The sequence below is a fragment of the Halichoerus grypus genome, chromosome 4 (assembly GCF_964656455.1).
Source record: "Halichoerus grypus chromosome 4, mHalGry1.hap1.1, whole genome shotgun sequence".
Classification (NCBI taxonomy): Eukaryota; Metazoa; Chordata; class Mammalia; order Carnivora; family Phocidae; genus Halichoerus; species Halichoerus grypus.
This window is the reverse complement of record NC_135715.1, coordinates 24,866,982-24,885,871: the sequence shown is the minus strand read 5'-3', so window position 1 is coordinate 24,885,871 and position 18,890 is coordinate 24,866,982. Positions and strand designations below refer to the sequence as shown.

Genomic DNA, 18,890 nt, shown 5'->3' with positions numbered 1-18,890 from the left:
AGTATAGGACAAGATTTTAAAGGTGAATAACCTGAGACATCTACCCAAAGTCAAAGGCATCCTAATTTATACCTTCTGAATTTGCCAAGTTTATATTTATCAACTGGTCAAGATTAGTAAATACCAGAAGAGATAAATATTAGTACAGTACCTATACTTTATTACATTCTAAAGCAAATACTGGGGATAAAAAGAAGTATAAAACCCCTTTTTAAAGGAATTTTTATTCTCTTGGGAAGAGAAAAGATAAAGATGCAGGAGACCTAATGAAGGGGGAGGAAGAAAAGGAAATTGGTGATTTGGCATTTTTATTATCTGTTCACAATGACCATCTTTTCTGGTTGCCTAATAAATTTTATTTTGGTTTCTATTTATAAGTTATCTCTTCCAGTAAGTTAGACACAATTTCAGAGTATCTACTCTTCAGATAGCAATATAATAAAAAGTGAAAAGTTTATTTGAAATAGTAGCCATTAACAAAAATCCGATTGTAAATTGTGCATTGTTAATAGGCTTTTCCAGACATTTCAATAGAATGTGCTAAAAAATATGTTGGTTAATATATGGTTTGTCATTTTTATATAGTTTAGTGTCTAAATCCATTAATCTCTCATTTTTAAATTTCATTATTGTATTGACAACTTTCATTGACAGTGGTAGAACATTAATGTTTACAAACTTTTGATTATAAGTACTCAATTTTGTCCTAGAAATAAGGACTTCTATTTCAGCTTTCAGAATGTTGACTTTTTTTTTTTTTTAAAGGTTTTATTTATTTATTTGACAGAGAGAGACAGCGAGAGAGGGAACATAAGCAGGGGGCGTGGGAGAGGGAGAAGCAGGCTTCCCGCTGAGCAGGGAGCCCGATGCGGGGCTCGATCCCAGGACCCTGGGATCATGACCTGAGCTGAAGGTAGTCACTTAACCAACTGAGCCACCCAGGCGCCCCAGAGAATGTTGACTTTTAAACATTGTGTTCAACAAGGTAATAGTATGTCATGTGTATATATATAATATAGATTAACACATATTGATTCAAAACCAGAGTGTATTTTGAACAAATGTGACAAAATGTAAAATGTATTAACCAAAGAAATATCATACTATGTATATAATATGGTTTCTATTTTCAATACCAGAATATACAATGACTGTTTTCATACAGAAAATATTTGGAACCATTTAGTCATTGGAATATTTTATTTACTCAGTAATTATATGACAGGGACATGCTAAAATTCATTAAAGAAAAATCATTACTCAGACACTACTATAAAAAAAGAAATTGCCTCAATTACCTGTTCTTTTCTATTTTTTTTCACCTGAGCTGTATGGTTGATAGGCCTTTTATTTGTTTGTTTGTTTGAAGTAGGCCCCACACCCAGAGTGGAGCCAAACACAGGACTTGAACTCACAACCCTGAGATCAAGACCTCGGCTGAGAGTCGGATGCTTAACCAACTGAACCACCCAGGTGCCCCTGATAGGCCTTTTTTATTTTTAGCTTTGCAGATGATATTTACAAAAACCCATAACCTTCATGTTATTCCTCAAACTTAGGTTTCTACATCCATTTACATATTTAAGAGACATTTACGGAGCAGTTTTCTAGATGGATGGCAAAAATTTTAAATAAACTCAAATTTGAAAGGCTTATATTCCAGAAACTCACCATATAGTCCAGAAATTATATGTATGTATAACAGTGTGCAGTGACAACCCCCCCCCCCGAAAAAAAATTCCACCCTCCAAAGAATCCTTGACAACACTGACGAGGCCATGATCCTCCTTGCTTCTGGTGTAGTGGGTACTGGTTTCAAGGACTTCACAGAGGAGGTCATGGTAGAGCTTGTTTGGCAAACAATGAATGAAGACAGCATTAGAACTGGAGAATAAAGCTATTAAAAGTACACAGAGACATTGATCAGATGTGGGCAAATAACTGAAAAATACCCAGTTAGAGACAGAGATGACATAGGAAGTGTAGGAATACACCAGAAAATTTGGAAGTGTTAAATACTGATAGCAACTTCAGTTGAGGACAGCTATAAAAATGTTTTAAGCAAAGTAGAAACATCATCAGAAGACAGTAGAAGAGGGTGAAATAGGCAGTTTCAAAACTCAATGGTGGCAAATGGAATGGCCTCTTAGAGAAAGAAGTTGAGGAGATCCTTTCTTAAGGCAATGATGGAGCACATAGAGATGAAAGAAAAATTATGAGCATTGCCCAAACCAGGAGTGACTTCCATCTCTGAGCTAGTCATTGCATAGTGTTGTACATACATATAATTCTTGTAAACAATGAAATAGAACTTTCATAATACCTAAAACCACTCCCTATTAAAACATTTTTCTTTGGCTCCTTTATTCTCTATCTTGAATATTAATGGTTGATACTCAGTATTATTTTTGTTGGGTTCAACTCTGTTCCTTTCCCAAGAGTTCAGGCAATTTTTCATTATACACAACTATATTTTGTGTGTGCGAAGATTGGGAGTGTATGAGATACTTCTCAGATACCAAATCCTCATGCTCTAACCCCATTTTTTGCCTGGTTTGTGATGGGCAATAATACTTGTATAACTTCATCTGAGCAGGATCAATAGGAAGACACCTCTCTATTCTAAAGCACTATCCAATGAACAAGTATTTTAAAATCCATTTGTTCCAATGTGTACAATTAGTCAAAAAGAAATAAAGACACCATCATTAATTAAAATAGTTCTGATTTTTAAGTTATCTCTTTCTATAGAGAGTAAAAAATGGTGAGTGCATGTATGTATGCATGGTGAGTGCATGTATGTATGCATGGTGAGTGTTAAGAGGGGTTGTTTTATTCCATAAATGTAATTTGACCAGATTTACTCCAGAAAAAATGATGACCCACTCCTGGAAGTATATACCATGCCCTCCAAGTAAAATTTTCTGGGAAGATAGAAATATTCTCTACTTATACTGTTTAATAAAGTAGCTATTAGACTCCTAGCCAGTTAAGAACTTCAAATGATACTGGTAAAACAGAGGAATTCAATTATTATATTTATTTTAATTAATTTTAATTTTATAATATGACTTAGCTATTACATTAGACAGTGCAGACTAAACTTGGCAATACGGAGGATGAGAAAGAGGATGCGGTCTAGTGTGACTGTTAGCTTTCTGGTGATAGCTTGCTTGTGTTTCATTTCTTTCTCAGCATGTAACTTATACTCTTCTTACCTTGGAGCCTTTGCATTTGTACTCTGTTCTACACAGAGGGCCTCATGGATTTCCCCTTTGATGTCTGCTTTTATTCCTTCATATTTAAGCTTATTTTTTTTTTTAAAGATTTTATTTATTTATTTGACACAGAGAGAGAGAGAGGAATCACAAGCAGGCAGAGTGGCAGGGAGCGGCAGAGGGAGAAGCAGGCTTCCCGCGGAGCAGGGAGCCCGATGTGGGACTCGATCCCAGGACTCTGGGATCATGACCTGAGCCGAAGGCAGACGCTTAACGACTGAGCCACCCAGGCGCCCCGTGAGCCACCCAGGCTCCCCTCTTCATATTTAAGCTTAAATGCCACCTTCTGAGAAAGGCCTTTCATAATACCTCAGTTGCTAATTTAATGTCATCTCCAATATAACCACTAATTACCCTGTGTCTCTCTACCCTAGTATACAGTTTACTTCCTCGGTATAACTTATTATATATCCTAATGAGTTATGTACCAGTTTACTTGCTGCATGTGTGTCTTAACCAATAGAACATAAGATCCAGGAGGGCCCGGGTCCTGCCTATCTCATCATCATCATCTCTAGTGCCACCATCATCACCTGCCAGGATGCCTGCTAGTTTGGTGGGTACTCATGAATACATGTTGAATCAATGTGGATTACTTTCCAATTTATCCTGTCAAACTGTATTTTCTCTCTTCCTTTAAACATATTATTTTAATAAAATATAACTTCATTTTCAACAAGAGTTCAGTTACAAAGAAAAAAATAACTGTTTCAAAGGCATCTCTCATGTACTACATTCTGTTTACAATGCCTTCCTCCTCTACGACAGCCAAATTCTTCTCATTCTCTCTTAAACCCACTCTACTTGGCTTTGCCTCTCACCATTCCACCAAATTGTTTTATCAACATTGTAATCAAACTCCATGCCAAGACAGATTTACTGTGAACACTATGCTTAAGGTTTGGAACCCCCTCACTTTCATTGGTCATTTGTATCTCTCTAATTGGGAGGGGTCCTAATTTAAATATGTTTAAATAAAATTTGGAAAAGTAGAATATTTTACCTCACATAGGAACAGTGCTTCTTTCCCTTTGATATTTCTCCTTCATACTTCTCCTTGAGTGAGTGGACAATGGTCCTGGGTGTTCGGGGAATCCATCCAGCCAAGGGCAAGTTGATTTGGAGACACATTGACTTTTGGTTTAATAGGATATATTCATATTGTTTATAATCGCTTCTGTATGCATTTGGTTATTTCTGGCCAAAGTGGTATAAGAATACCTTCTAGGAATACTTTCTCACCCACTATGCAAATCACCTGGAATTGTGACAGAAAGGTGCAGGTGAATGTAGCCTCTGCACCTGGTTTCTGAAAGTATGTAGGCAACATACAAGGCACAAGTCTTGAAATACACGGCGCCAGATGCTAGACTTTGGAAAATTCATCCAGTCATCAAATGTGGAGCATTGCAAGCCGTGTTTTAGTTCTTACAGATGCCTAGTCAAAATGAATGTTCTCACCTGTCAGGAGTATACTTAATGCAGTGCAAACACGTGTATATACATTGTGTACTTTCTGTTCCTATGTGGACTGTGAAAAAACAGGATTTATCAGAAACTGTATGTTTGTAGGGCCATAACATAAGCAGTAAATTCATCTGTGTGTGAGGTAAAATTTTAATGAATCTCCACTTATTAGTTTGAATCTGAGCCTATCTGACACACCATATCCCGAAGAGTTTGGTGGCTCTACCCTGCGGTAAAATTGCCTGAAAAAATAAGTATTCCAGGGATAATATTTCAAATATTTATCAGTAACTCAATGTACATTATGTAAGAATAATTAGAAATTAGGTTACTCGATAGCCTATACTGACAATTTATTTGAATTATTTTTCCCTTAATTTCGAATTAATACTGGGGCACCTGGGTGGCTAAGTCGTTAAGCATCTGCCTTTGGCTCAAGTCATGATCCCAGGGTCCTGGGATTGAGCCCTGCATCAGGCTCCCTGCTCAGTGGGAAGCCCGCTTCTCCCTCTCCCAATCCCCCTGCTTACGTTCCCTCTCTCGCTGTGTCTCTCTCTGTCAAATAAATAAAATCTTAAAAAAATTAATATTAAGAATTACTGGTCCTATACAAATTCACATATTACTAATAAAAAGGAAAAAATATAAAATGAAAGAAAGAAGACTGGCAGAAGCTTCAATGCCAAACTCTTATTATATCTCCACAGAAACTATGAATTTTGTTGTCAAAATTTATGAAAGAGGGCGCCTGGGTGGCTCAGATGGTTAAGCATCTGCCTTCGGCTCAGGTCCTGATCCCAGGGTCCTGGGATCGAGTCCCGCATGGGGCTCCCTGCTCAGTGGGGAGCCTGCTTCTCCCTCTGCCCCTCTCTCTCTCTCTCTCATGAATAAATAAGATCTTTAAAAAAAAATTATGAAAGAAATCTTACTAAATGATAAAAATTAAGACCAGCCTGTTGGAGAAGAGACTGATGTCTTTACTTTCTCTTCAGAAATGATCCTGCAGTATCCTTAGTATATAAAGAAGTGAACAAAGATTATGTAGCCAAAATTGTACAGAAAAAAATATATTAACAGATTTACATCAAGCAGTTATTTAAACAAAACACTATGATTTTCCTCTGGATTTTGTAATATCTGTCATATATGCTACCTCTCTAAAGAAGTCTTTAATCTGGGGTGCCTGGGTGTGTCAGTCAGCTAAGCGGGTGGCTCAGTGGGTTAAGCAGCCAGCTCTTGATTTGGCTCAGGTCATGATCTCAGGGTCCTGGGATCGAGCCCCGAGTCTGACTCTGTGCTCAGCGGGGAGTCCGCTTGAGCTTCTCTCTCCCTCTGCCCGCCCCCCCCCCCAGTCCCCCGCTGGTGCATGCTCGCTCTCTCTAAAATAAATAAGTAAATCCTAAAAAAAAAGAAGTCTGTAATCTGATGCAAACTCTTTTCCCACTCTAAATAAATACATAACATTGCAGCTAATTTTAAACTCAAGGCTTTATATTGTTGGATAATTTAAACTTGCAGCCCCAACTCTGAAAGCAATTCTCGCTCCATGCAGCTACTGCCAGTGATGGATTCTCAGTCCTCCCAGAAGCATTTGCTCTGTTGCTCACTCCTTTCTTCTGAATATACTTTTTTATTTGGCTTCAGGGCACAACAATCTCATGGTTTTCTTCCTATCATACTCTAAATACTATTGCTTCTCTATTTACACCCACTGTCTTTGAGATTTTATCCAGTCTGGATCAGTGCCATCAAACTGCAACACAGCTGGTATTTCCAAACACCCAAAGTTACGCTACCAGCCAAGAATGCCAGAATTCTATACTCATTTCTGCCTCCACATTTATTTCTTTTTTTTTTTTCCACATTTATTTCTATGTGGGTATCTGCTAGACATCCCAAACTAATATGCCGCAAACTGAATTCCTGATCTTTTTTTTTTTTTTCAAAACCCACTTCTACAGATACCTAGTCTTAATTAATGGCAACTCCTTACTAGTTACATCTTGCCTTGCATCTGTGATTGTGCATGATTTTTTTTGAAGTATCTCAAACACATCAGGCATTTTTCCTCAGAAAACTGGTATTTTCACTCTCTATGTTTGGAATACTGTACATCCCAAATATATAGATTACTCAGTACCTCACAAAATTCAGTCTTTATTCAAAGGCCACATTTTCAGTGAAGCCTTCCCTGACTATTTAAAATTGAACATCCTATCCTAATTGTACTTAACCCCCTTTATGATTTATTTCCCCGTCTAAGGTGTTTATTTTTTATATACTATATTTACTTATTTTATGTGTGTGTTTTTTTTAAAGATTTTATTTATTTGACAGAGAGAGACACAGCGAGAGAGGGAACACAAGCAGGGGGAGTGGGAGAGGGAGAAGCAGGCTTCCCGCGGAGCAGGGAGCCCGATGCGGGGCTCGATCCCAGGACCCTGGGATCATGACCTGAGCCGACGGCAGACGCTTAACGACTGAGCCACCCAGGCGCCCTATTTTATGTGTTTTTTATGTTTATCTTCTCCCATTAGAATTCTCGCTCCATGCAGCTACCGCCAGTGATAGATTCTCAGTCCTCCCAGAAGCATTTGCTCTGTTGCTCACTCCTTTCTTCTGAATATACTTTTTTATTTGGCTTCAGGGCACAACAATCTCTCAACAAAAAGATTTTTTCTTTTTGTTAATTACTGACTTTGCAGTGTGTAGAGTCATGCCTCAGACACACAACTCCTTGAATAAATAATTTTTGAATGGATATTAAATAAATTTAAGCTACTAGTCACATTTATTTCTCAAAGGTTATTTTTTTGTGTACCTTTATTCTAAAGATGTATCTCTTAATTTTCAAAAGGTAGAGTCATTTAAAACCTCTATAATGAATGAATAAATAAATAATATTCCATTTACCTACATGATGTGATGTTGGTAAGTTTTCTAAGATTATGCCTATGTAATTCCTTATTCTGAAATCTAAATAGCAACAGTGGAAAAATTATACATCAATCATAGAATCAGATGTACCTGATCAATTTATATTTGCCATATATAAACAAAATACACATGTGTTATGACCCTAGCACCTACACAAAGATAATAATGAGCACTAGGTGAACCCTGGGTGTCTCAGGATATTATTAGGATAAGTTTCACTCTTATTATCCCTGAAAGAATATCTGAAAGGTTGTGTAACTAGAGCTAATGCAAGAACTGAAATTGGATCTAGGCTTATTTCAATGGTCGATGTATTATATAGTTAATTGGAAATCCCAGAGAAAACTTATAATTGATTTCCCATTCATGATATTATATCCTAGTAAGATTGTTAAGATATACACCCATAAGTGTATCTATACCTGCTTTAATATAACAAATAAAATACTCATTTCTCTAGGCAAGGCATTCCCAAGGGCAAGCGTATTTGGTTTATTTTAATGCATAAATTAATTTTTCCTTTTGAAAGCTTTTCTAACGTTTTATTTAAAAAAGTCTTTTCCTAATAGGCACCTTTAAAATGATGATTTAACTAATATAAAAATATTCTAGGCACTTCCTTATGAAACCCATTTTTTAAAAAGCCATTTACTTTTCATGTTACTTTTCAGTAACATCTTGTTTTTATCTGATATGTTTGCAGAAATTTAATAGGAACTTTTGATTTGAAAGTGTGCTTTATGTAAAAAGCCCAGGAAAGGAAATAAATGACTGAAGAAGTGTGGTCCTTACAGTGGACTAAAACAATACACTTCAGTGATAACATTTTAAAATTATATATGTTAATAATTATATTATTAATTAATTATAACATATTACTATATAGTAATGGTTAATATAATCAATATATGAATTATTGTAATAATTAGTGAATATTATATGGATTTAATTGTTGAAAATAATAAATATTTAATAATTTTAAAAATGATATACATTATCTTTATTTGTAGTCTGTTTTCTAGTTTTTCTAGTTTTGGAATGAAGTTTGTCTTACTCCCATAAAATTAATCAACTTTAACCCTTTTTCTGTTTCACAACTACTTGTGTTAGATAGTACACAAAATACTAACTCTCAGTACCATTCCTCAAAATCTTGGTAAGACACATTACACAGTGTTGCCTGGGCCGGGATATTTTCAACATTTCAAATTTCACTAATGTTTATGAGACTACTCATTTTTTCATTTTTTTCTTTACCAATATAAGCATTTTATGTTTTTCAATAATTTAATGCATCTTGTCTAAATTTTCAAATTGATTTTGGTATTAATAATATTCCTTTATCATGTTTTAATCTGTTATGATTCTATTTTCCTCCCTTTTATTCTGCATTTTTATTTTAAACACCTTTTTTCCTGACATTTCTTGTTAGTAAGATAGAATACTAATATATTTCAAAATATCAGTTTTTAGCTTTATTAATCAAACTTATGTTGCTATTTATTTCACTTTTATAATACCTTTGTTATTGCATTTCTTTCTGCCTTTCCATTTACTCTTTGTTTTTATCAGCTTTTGATTTGAACATTTTAGTGCATTAATTCATTTTTTTTGGTTTTTACTTTCATATAATATATTTAAAGTTATTTATTTCCTTTGTGGTATTGCTGTACCTGTGTATTTTAGTTATCTATTGATGTTAATAAATTAACCCACTTAATGGCTTAAAACAGCAAACATTATCTCAGTTTATATGGATCAGAAATCCTGCATTGTTTAGCGGCTCAAAGTTTCTCATGAGATTAAAGTCCAGCTGGTAGCCAGGGGCGCAGTGTCTTCTGAAGTCATTCCCGGGAAGTATCTGCTCCAAAGCCACCAACACAGCTGCTGGCAGAATTCAGTTCTTTGTGGCTTATGGGATGGTGATCCCAGTTCCTTGCTAATCCTGGCCTATCCATGGGGCAGCTTACAACATGGCAGCCTGCGTCAGTAGAGTAACCGAGAGAGGGCAGGTAACATGGAAGCCATTGTCTTTTTATATTAATCTCAGAAATAATATCACTTTTTCCATGTTTTATTATTAAGAAATGAGTCACTGGGACCACTTTACACTCGAGAACAGGGCATTTTACCCATTTTTTTGGACATGTATTCTTCAATTGGCATTCAACTCTATGTATCTTATAATTGGCCTAAGGGTTATTTTTCTTCCCATTAAGGATTATTTTTTTAATTTTTTTATTTTAAATTCCAGATATATAGGATTTTAAAATAGCTATCATGTGTTTATTATTCCTGTTTCTTAATTTATGGTCCTTGAAAGCCTGACTTCAAAATTGTTTACGGTTCTTGTTTTCCATTTCTGTTCCTCTTTTATTCAGCATATGCTTCTTTATGGCCTTTATATTGATTAAATATATTTTATACTATTTTAGTTGACAGATTTATAAGATATCACAACCCTTCTTCTTTTAAAATGATACTAATAAATCTAAAGTATTGCAATAAATAACTTTATAATCCCTAAACATTGAACACTTTGAAAGAGAAACACTTACAAAATGCTTCAATAGTTTCAAATTGCCATGTGTTATAGGGAATGATTTAAAGTTACTGGAGCACTTTATTTCTTTTAAATGTTTCAGTTTGGAATTGAATAAAAAGAGGGATTGAGCATATATTCATTACTGAGAAAATATGACAAATAATTTCAGATGTACTCTTGGAACCTAAGTAAAAAGCAAGGAATGAATAGGAGACTTCAGTACGTGAGTTCAGGACATTTTTTGCTCGTATCTGTTAGTTTTGGAATAAATTCATTCTCATTTTGAATGTTCCTCTAACATTTTATATTATAAAGAGAATTTTCTAGCCATTCAGTAATGGAGAGAAAGTATACTTTTAACAATTTCTCCAATTTTTCTTGAAAATATGTTTGTATAGCCATATCATTAAGAATGAAAGAAGTTGGATGTGCTTAACTCTGCAATTTCTAGTGAAAATCAGTGTCATTTTGTTTTAAATGCAAGGAACAATTCTGTAAAATCCTAAGCAATGAAAAACATTATCTTCAGTTGTGAAATAGGTTGAGATTAATTAGGTTTGGACTGAAGGCTAGACTAAACCCCCAGAAGTTGGATTTACTAACCATTCAGTTCAGCTGGCCAAATTTGGGAGGCCTAACTGAAATTTGTATCTAAAAGCATCGCTCTGGGATTTTTTTAAAAAATATTTTATTTATTCATTGGAGAGAGAGAGAGCATAAACAGGAGGGACATCAGAGGGAGAGGGAGAAACAGACTCCCTGCTGAGCAGGGAGCCTGATGCAGGGCTCCATCCCTAGACCCCAGGATCATGACCTGAGCCTAAGAGCTGCTTAATTGCCTGAGCCACCCAGGTGCCCCTCACTCTGGGATTTAAAAAAAAAAATACTCTCTGCAGGTTCAATCATAATAAAGTGTCCAGATATCAATTTTGTATTTTTTTCTATTTCTTTGGGCAACACAGCATAAATTTTTCTAAAACCAAGACAGAAATTCTGTGGATTTTGATGAAATGAACATACTAGGTTTCTGGTTAATGATGGTAAATGGAGCATGTTCACTTCTTCCCTTCTGAAACTCTACTAAAACAAAGAGTAGAGTAAAGAAGGGAGGATATTACCACACAATTCTACTAAAATATAATTCTTTATTTTGAGATAACTGTAGATTCATATGCAGTTGTTGTAATAAGAAACAATACAGAAAAATCCAGTGTGTCCTTTATCCAATTTCTACCAGTCAGAACGTTTTGCAAAACTACTGGATCACTGTATCACAAACTTTCCTTTATAACAAGAAGCCCTCATGCTGCCCTTTTAGAGCTGCATTCACCTCTCCCACCTCCAAAGCTGACTTAACCCCTGGCAACCACTAATCTGTTCCCTATTTCTATAATTTGTCATTTCAAGAATTCCCTATAAATGGAATCATATAGTATCCAGCCTTTCTTTGTTGTTTTTGTTGTTTTCACTCAGCATAATTCTCTGGAGATTCATCCAAGTTATTGAGGTATCTGTGTTCTGTTCCTTTCTGTCAGAGTAGTATTCCATGGTATGGATTGACCATAGTTTTGTTTTTGTTTTTTTTACACATTCTTTTGTTGAAGAACATTTGGGTTTTGTCCAGTTTGGGGTTATTACAAATAAAGCTTCTGTAAGCATTCATGTACACAGGGTTTTTGTGAACATAAATCTTCATTTCACTGCAGCTTGTCTTTTCTCTTAATAGGGATATTTTAATAGGGTTTTCTGTAGAACAACAGATTTTAATGTTGATGTCAAGTCTAATTTATTTTTTTTAATGTATCATGCTTTTAGTGTCAACTCTAAGAACTCTTTTCTATCCCCGTAACCTGACTATTTTCTCCTAGGCTTTCTTCTAAAAATTTTATGATTTTATATTTAAGCACATGACCCATTTTAGCTAATTTTTGTATAAAGTATGAAATTTTAGGTCGAGTTCTGTTTTGTTTTGTGTTGGGTTTGACTATAGATGTCCAGTTTCTACCACACCGAAGGATATCTTTCTTCCATTGTATTGGCATGTTTAAGCAAAAATTGGTTGGGCATATTTATGTGGAACTATTTCTGGTGGGTATTCTGTTTCATTGATCTATATGTCTGTCGCCCCACCAATACCACACAGTCATGATTTATGTAACTTTATTATAAGTCTTAAAATTGGGTAGACTTATTCTCCCCCACTTTATTCTCTTTCAGTATTGTTTTAAGTATTCTAATTCATTTGCATTTCCATATAAATTGCAGAATACTGTTTTCTACATAGGCAAGAAAATTTTCTGGGATTTTGACCGGAATTGTCTTAAACCTGTAAATAATTCAGGGAGAGTTTATGTCTTTACTATATAGAGTATTCTAATCCATGAACCTATTATACAGTTGACCCTTGTCCGACACATTTGAATTGGGCAGGTCCACTTATCCATGGATTTTTTTTCAATAAATACAGTACAGTAATCTAAGTGTATTTTCTCTTCCTTATGATTTGCTTAATAACATTTTCTTTTCTCTAGTTTACTTTATTGTATGAATACAGTATATAATACATATAACATACAAAATATATATTAATTACCTATGTTACCAGTAAGGCCTCTGGTCAATAGTAGGCTATTAGTAGTTAAGTTTTTGGGGGAGTAAAAAGCTTTAAATGGATTTCGGCTGTGAGAGGCTGTTGCCCCTGATCCCCATGTTGTTCAAGAGTCAACTATATATCTCTCCAATTATTTAGATTTTTAAAAATTTCTTTATCAGCATCGTACAGTTTGTAGCATGTAAGTCCCATACATGTTTTATTAAATTTACGCATAAATATTTCATTATTTTTGAGTAATCATAAATTATGTTTCTAATGTAGTTGCCCACATATCCACTAATGGTATATAGAATATAACTGAATTTTAAAACATGTGTCATGTATCTTGTGACCTTGTGACCACTGTGGCCATTTTAAATATAATTCTTTTGTCTTTAGGTTTAAGAAATGTTATTATAATATGTCACAGCATGGATTACTTTGGATATATCCTGTTTGGGATCCTTTCAGTTTCTTGAATCTGTATGTTTGTTTCATGTCAAATTTGAGTTTTCAGCCATTATTTCTTCAAATATTGTTTCAGCTCCAACCACTTTATTTTCTCTATCCATGACTGCAGTGGCACAAATGTTAGCTCTTTTTTTTATAGTGCCTACTATAGATTGAATGTTTGTCTTGCCCCAAAATTCATATATTGAAATCCTAATCTCCAGTGTGATGGTATCAGGAGGTGGGACCTTAGGAAAGTGATTAGTGCTCTTGCCACGTTAGGACACAGGAAAAAGAATTCCATCCCTAAACCAGGAAGTGTGCTCTCATCATACACTGAATCTGATGGTGCCTTGATCATGGACATCCCAGTTTTCAGAACTGTGAGAAATAAATTTCTGTTGTTTATTAGCCACCCAGCCTATGGTATTCTGTTATAGAAGCCACACTGGACTAAGAGTGCTAACTATCTTTGAGGCTCTTTTTTTCCCCCTTTTTCCCCTTTCCCCTGTTCAGATGACATAATTCATACGAATCATGAATGTTTCATCTTCCAGTATACTGATGCTTTCCTCTTTATAATTCATTCTGCTGTTGATTTCATAATCTGAGCTTTTTTTATTTTGGTTATTACATTTTTAAATTATATGATTTTCCATTTGGTTCTTTTTTATATCTTTTATGTCTTCACAGAAATGTTGTATTTCCTTTCTGGGTATTTCTGTCATTTCATTTGTTTTAAGTATGTTCATAATTGTTATTAAGATATTCTTACATTTCTGCTTCAAAATGCAGAATATTTTGAAGAATATTATATGCAGAATATATCTGCATATAATTCCCAAAATCTGCCACCTTGATGTTGATAGCTATTATCTTTCTTTAGTTGACTTGAAATCATTTTGGTTCTTGGTATGACAAGTGATTTTCTGTTGAAATATGAACATTTTTATATTATATCCTGATTTTCTGGATTTTATTTAAACCTGTTTTAACTGTTTTTTTCTGACTCTCTTCCAGCAGTAAAAAGGGGTTTGCCACCTTGTTATGTGAGGTGGAGGTAGAAGTTCAGGTTTACAGCTTGTCCTCCATTGACATTGTGGCATGTGGTGGGGTGGCATCTCATTTCTGCTCATCTGGGCTGGAGATAGAGATTCCAGCTCATTGTGTGGATCACACCATAGTCAGGCTGGCCTTATTATCACTGGATGGTGGTAAAAGTTCTCACTTTCCACCAGGCTTCCTCTGACACTATTACCTTGAGGAATGGGAGGAAAGTCTCATACTGCTAGGTGGGGGTGGAAATCTAGGCTCTCCACATGGTCTTCCTACGTATCCAATGACACTACCTTGGAGGAGGATGGGTGTGTTGGGCATATCTTTAGAACCTCAGAGGGGGGAAGTCTTTTCACCCTTCTTGGCTTTGGCTGGTACGGGTGGTAGTAGGCCCATAACTGTTTCTATGGTGCTTGACTGGAGTAGTTTAGTTATTGTTTAAAAGCTTTCTGTAATGCCAGGCCACCCTATACTGGTGCCATATTTTAGAAGACTCTGTTTTGGCTTTAGTTGGTCATAACTCTTTCTAGGATAACACTTTTCACTGAGCAAAGTTGTACGTACCCAGAACCTGAGACCCCGCTCCAACCTTCCTTGTAACTAGGACTCTGAAATGTCCTGCACAGCTACTTTCCAGGATAGTTCAAGGCTCTTTGTTAGATTTTCTCTGAGTATGGACCATGCTACCACTGTATGCCCCACTAGGCCCAAGATGGCCAAGAGCAGCTGTTTGTAAAGAATACAGATTGCACTTGAATGTGGTAGTAGAGATGTTTGCATGCATGTGGTGAAGCACTATACTGCGTAAAACAGAGGTGGGTATATGCAGAGAAGGGGATCAGGTGGTAGAGAGGAAGAGGGTTATCCCTGTATACCATTGTATCTTGGCAAGGAATTCCAAGGAGTTTGAGAATTCTGAATTTTAATGTGGCCACCCAGGTTTCAGAAAAGTATTTTTATTAAGGTAGGAGGATAGAACATATTTTTCAGAGTATGTTAGCATGATTGACAATTTTTTACATATATGGCTCTCCATTTTGACATTTGCCTCAAGCCCCATGAAAGTTCATGACTGAAATTAAAGGACCTTTAGTAACAGAATTGTAGACTAAACCTCAGGAAATTCCAAGATATTAAAATGAAATATAAGAGAATGATGAATGAGACGTGTCTTGTAGGATCAATTCAAAACACATAATATCTGCATTATAATGGTGGAATTTACAGAAAGAATGACAAAGAAAAAGGAAAGATAAAAATGTTCATTATGATAATGAAACAAAATTTCTCAAGGAAGAGAGTCATGGTTTTCCAGATTGATAGAAACCCAGAACACAGCAGGAAAAAAAAATCCATTTCAAGAAATCCCATTAACAATATTAGAATATCTGGAGCAGTGCCATGGTGGTAGGCAAGAACAAGCGCCTTACGAAAGGTGGCAAAAACAGAGCCAAGAAGAAAGTGGTTGATCCATTTTCTAAGAAAAATTGGTATGATGTGAAAGCACCAGCTATGTTCAATATAAGAAATATTGGAAAAATATTAGTCACAAGAACTCAAGGAACCAAAATCATATCTGATGGCCTCAAGGGCCATGTTTTTGAAGTGAGCCTTGCTGATCTGCAGAAGGATGAAGTTGCATTTAGAAAATTCAAGCTAATTACTGAGGATGTTCAGGGCAAAAACTGCCTGACTAATTTCCATGGCATAGATCTTAACCATGACAAAATGTGCTCCATGGTCAAAAAATCGCAGACCATGATTGAAGCTCATGTTGATGTCAAGACTACCAATGGTTATTTGCTTCATCTGTTTTGTATTGGTTTTACTAAAAAAACACAATAATCAGATGTGGAAGACCTCTTATGCTCAGCACCAACAGGTCCGTCAAATTCGGAAAAAGATGATGGAAATCATGACCCGAGAGGTGCAGACAAATGACTTGAAAGAAGTGGTCAAGAAAATGAGTCCAGACAGCATTGGAAAAGATATAGAAAAAACTTGTCAGTCTATCTATCCACTCCATGATGTCTTTGTTAAAATAGTAAAAATGCTGAAAAAGCCCAAGTTTGAATTGGGAAAGCTCATGGAGCTTCATGGTGAAGGTAGTAGTTCTGGAAAAGCTACTGGGGATGAGACCGGTGCTAAAGTTGAACAAGCTGATGGATATGAGCCACCAGTCCAAGCATCAGTTTAAAATTCAGACATTTAATGGTAACTGACAGAATGGGAGAAGATATTTGCAAATGACATATCAGATAAAGGGCTAGTATCCAAAATTTATAAAGAACTCATCAAACTCAATACCCAAAGAACAAAGAATCCAATCAAGAAATGGGCAGAAGACATGAACAGACATTTTTCCAAAGAAGACATCCAAATGGCCAACAGACACATGAAAAAGTGCTCAATATCGCTCGGCATCAGGGAAATCCAAATCAAAACCTCAATGAGATACCACCTCACACCAGTCAGAATGGCTAAAATTAACAAGTCAGGAAATGACAGATGTTGGCAAGGATGCGGAGAAAGGGGAACCCTCCTACACTGTTGGTGGGAATGCAAGCAGGTGCAGCCACTCTGGAAAACAGTATGGAGGTTCCTCAAAAAGTTGAAAATAGAGCTACCATATGACCCAGCAATTGCACTACTGGGTATTTACCCCAAAGATACAAAAGTAGGGATCCGAAAGGGTACGTGCACCCCGATGTTTATAGCAGCAATGTCCACAATAGCCAAACTGTGGAAAGAGCCAAGATGTCCATCAACAGATGAATGGATAAAGAAGATGTGGTATATATATACAATGGAATATTATGCAGCCATCAAAAGGAATGAGATCTTGCCATTTGCAACGACGTGGATGGAACTGGAGGGTATTATGCTGAGCGAAATAAGTCAAACAGAGAAAGACATGTATCATATGACCTCACTGATATGAGGAATTCTTCATCTCAGGAAACAAACTGAGGGTTGCTGGAGTGGGGGGTGGGGCGGGAGGGATGGGGTGACTGGGTGACGGACACTGGGGAGGGTATGTGCTCTGGTAAGCGCTGTGAATTGTGCAAGACTGTTGAATCTCAGATCTGTACCTCTGAAACAATGCAATATATGTTAAGAAAGAAAAAAAAAAAGAAGAAGATAGCAGGAGGGGAAGAATGAAGGGGGGGAAATCGGAGGGGTAGACGAACCATGAGAGACGATGGACTCTGAAAAACAAACTGAGGGTTCTAGTGGGGAGGGAGGTGGGAGGATGGGTTAGCCTGGTGATGGGTATTGAGGAGGGCACGTTCTGCATTGGGGCACTGGGTGTTAGGCACAAACAATGAATCATGGAACACTATATCTAAAACTAATGATGTAATGTATGGGGATTAACATAACAATAAAAAAATTTTAAAAGTCTCATTTGTGATGTTTAAAAAAAAGAAAAAAAAAAGAATATTAGAACACCTGAAATGATGAAAAGATGCTATAAGTATCTGGGAGTTGGGGGTGGAGGAGGCAAATACAAATGACAATGGAGCAAAAATGGGAATTGCATTGGAATTCTTAACAGCATAGGAAGCTATAAAAGAAGTGTGAAAAACAGAATGAAGAACTTCACATGTAAATATCAGAAAATTGACTTCTCATAACACTGCTCCTCAGGAAGCTAGCAGAGGATATGTGCCAGTACACAAGGGAATGTACAGAGAATGAGAACTTCTGATCCTAGAAATATTTGCTCCTCACAGTTAGGATGAAGAGAAATTGCAGCAATACAATTTTGCCGCAGAATTAGAAAGCAGCCTATTGGAAGGACATAAGTTTCTGCTTGTAAATATTTCAAAAATAAAAACTGCCGGTGCACTTTGCAATCTACTAGACCAGAAGATCTCAGCATCAGATGACTAGCAGAAGTGTATATGACGCATTAAAAGCTCTGAAGAAGCTGGCATCTCTTGAAAAGATCTTTGTTGTTTAGGTTTTGGAAAACACTGAATTGGTGAGTAACCACAGATGTCTGCCTTACGTGAAGTGACAGGCAGAGCTCCTATAATACAAACCTTAGCAGGAAAGACAAATTTTATTCATGTTCTACTACCATGGTTTGGCAAACTAATTCTTTTTGTACCTTGTCCTTTGACATTAAATAAGAAAGTATTTATTTATGAAAAATTTTGAGAGAGGTTATGGCACAGTTTTGAATATGAAAGAAGTTCAAGTGGGTTTTCTGACATTGCTGATATTTATTTCTGTAACTTGAAGAAATTTAGACAAAAACTGAAAGAAGTACACTTTTTTGTGATTTTCTTTCCTGCTTACTTTTCCTTTCTTTCCTTCCCTCCCTCCCTCTGTCCCTTCCTTCCTTCTTTCCTTCTTTTCTCTTTTCTCTTTTTCTTTTTTAAAGGTTATATATTCTTCCAGTTCTAGTACTTATAAAACAGCTCTATGTAATTTTAGTTAGGGTTACTGAAGAAAGACCAGTAATAAAGCTGATTACCAAGTTAGTTTGACAAGCTAATATTAACAATATGTAGTGTGTACTAGAAATCATGTTACACGTGAAGTGTGATGATTA

At 35.9% G+C, this 18,890-nt stretch overlaps 1 pseudogene; it reads left to right on the top strand.

Annotated features, from left to right (window-relative positions):
* Positions 1 to 15,727: 15,727 nt before the first annotated feature.
* Positions 15,728 to 16,523, top strand: LOC118537217 (small ribosomal subunit protein eS1 pseudogene; annotated as a pseudogene).
* The last annotated feature ends 2,367 nt before the right edge of the window (positions 16,524 to 18,890 follow it).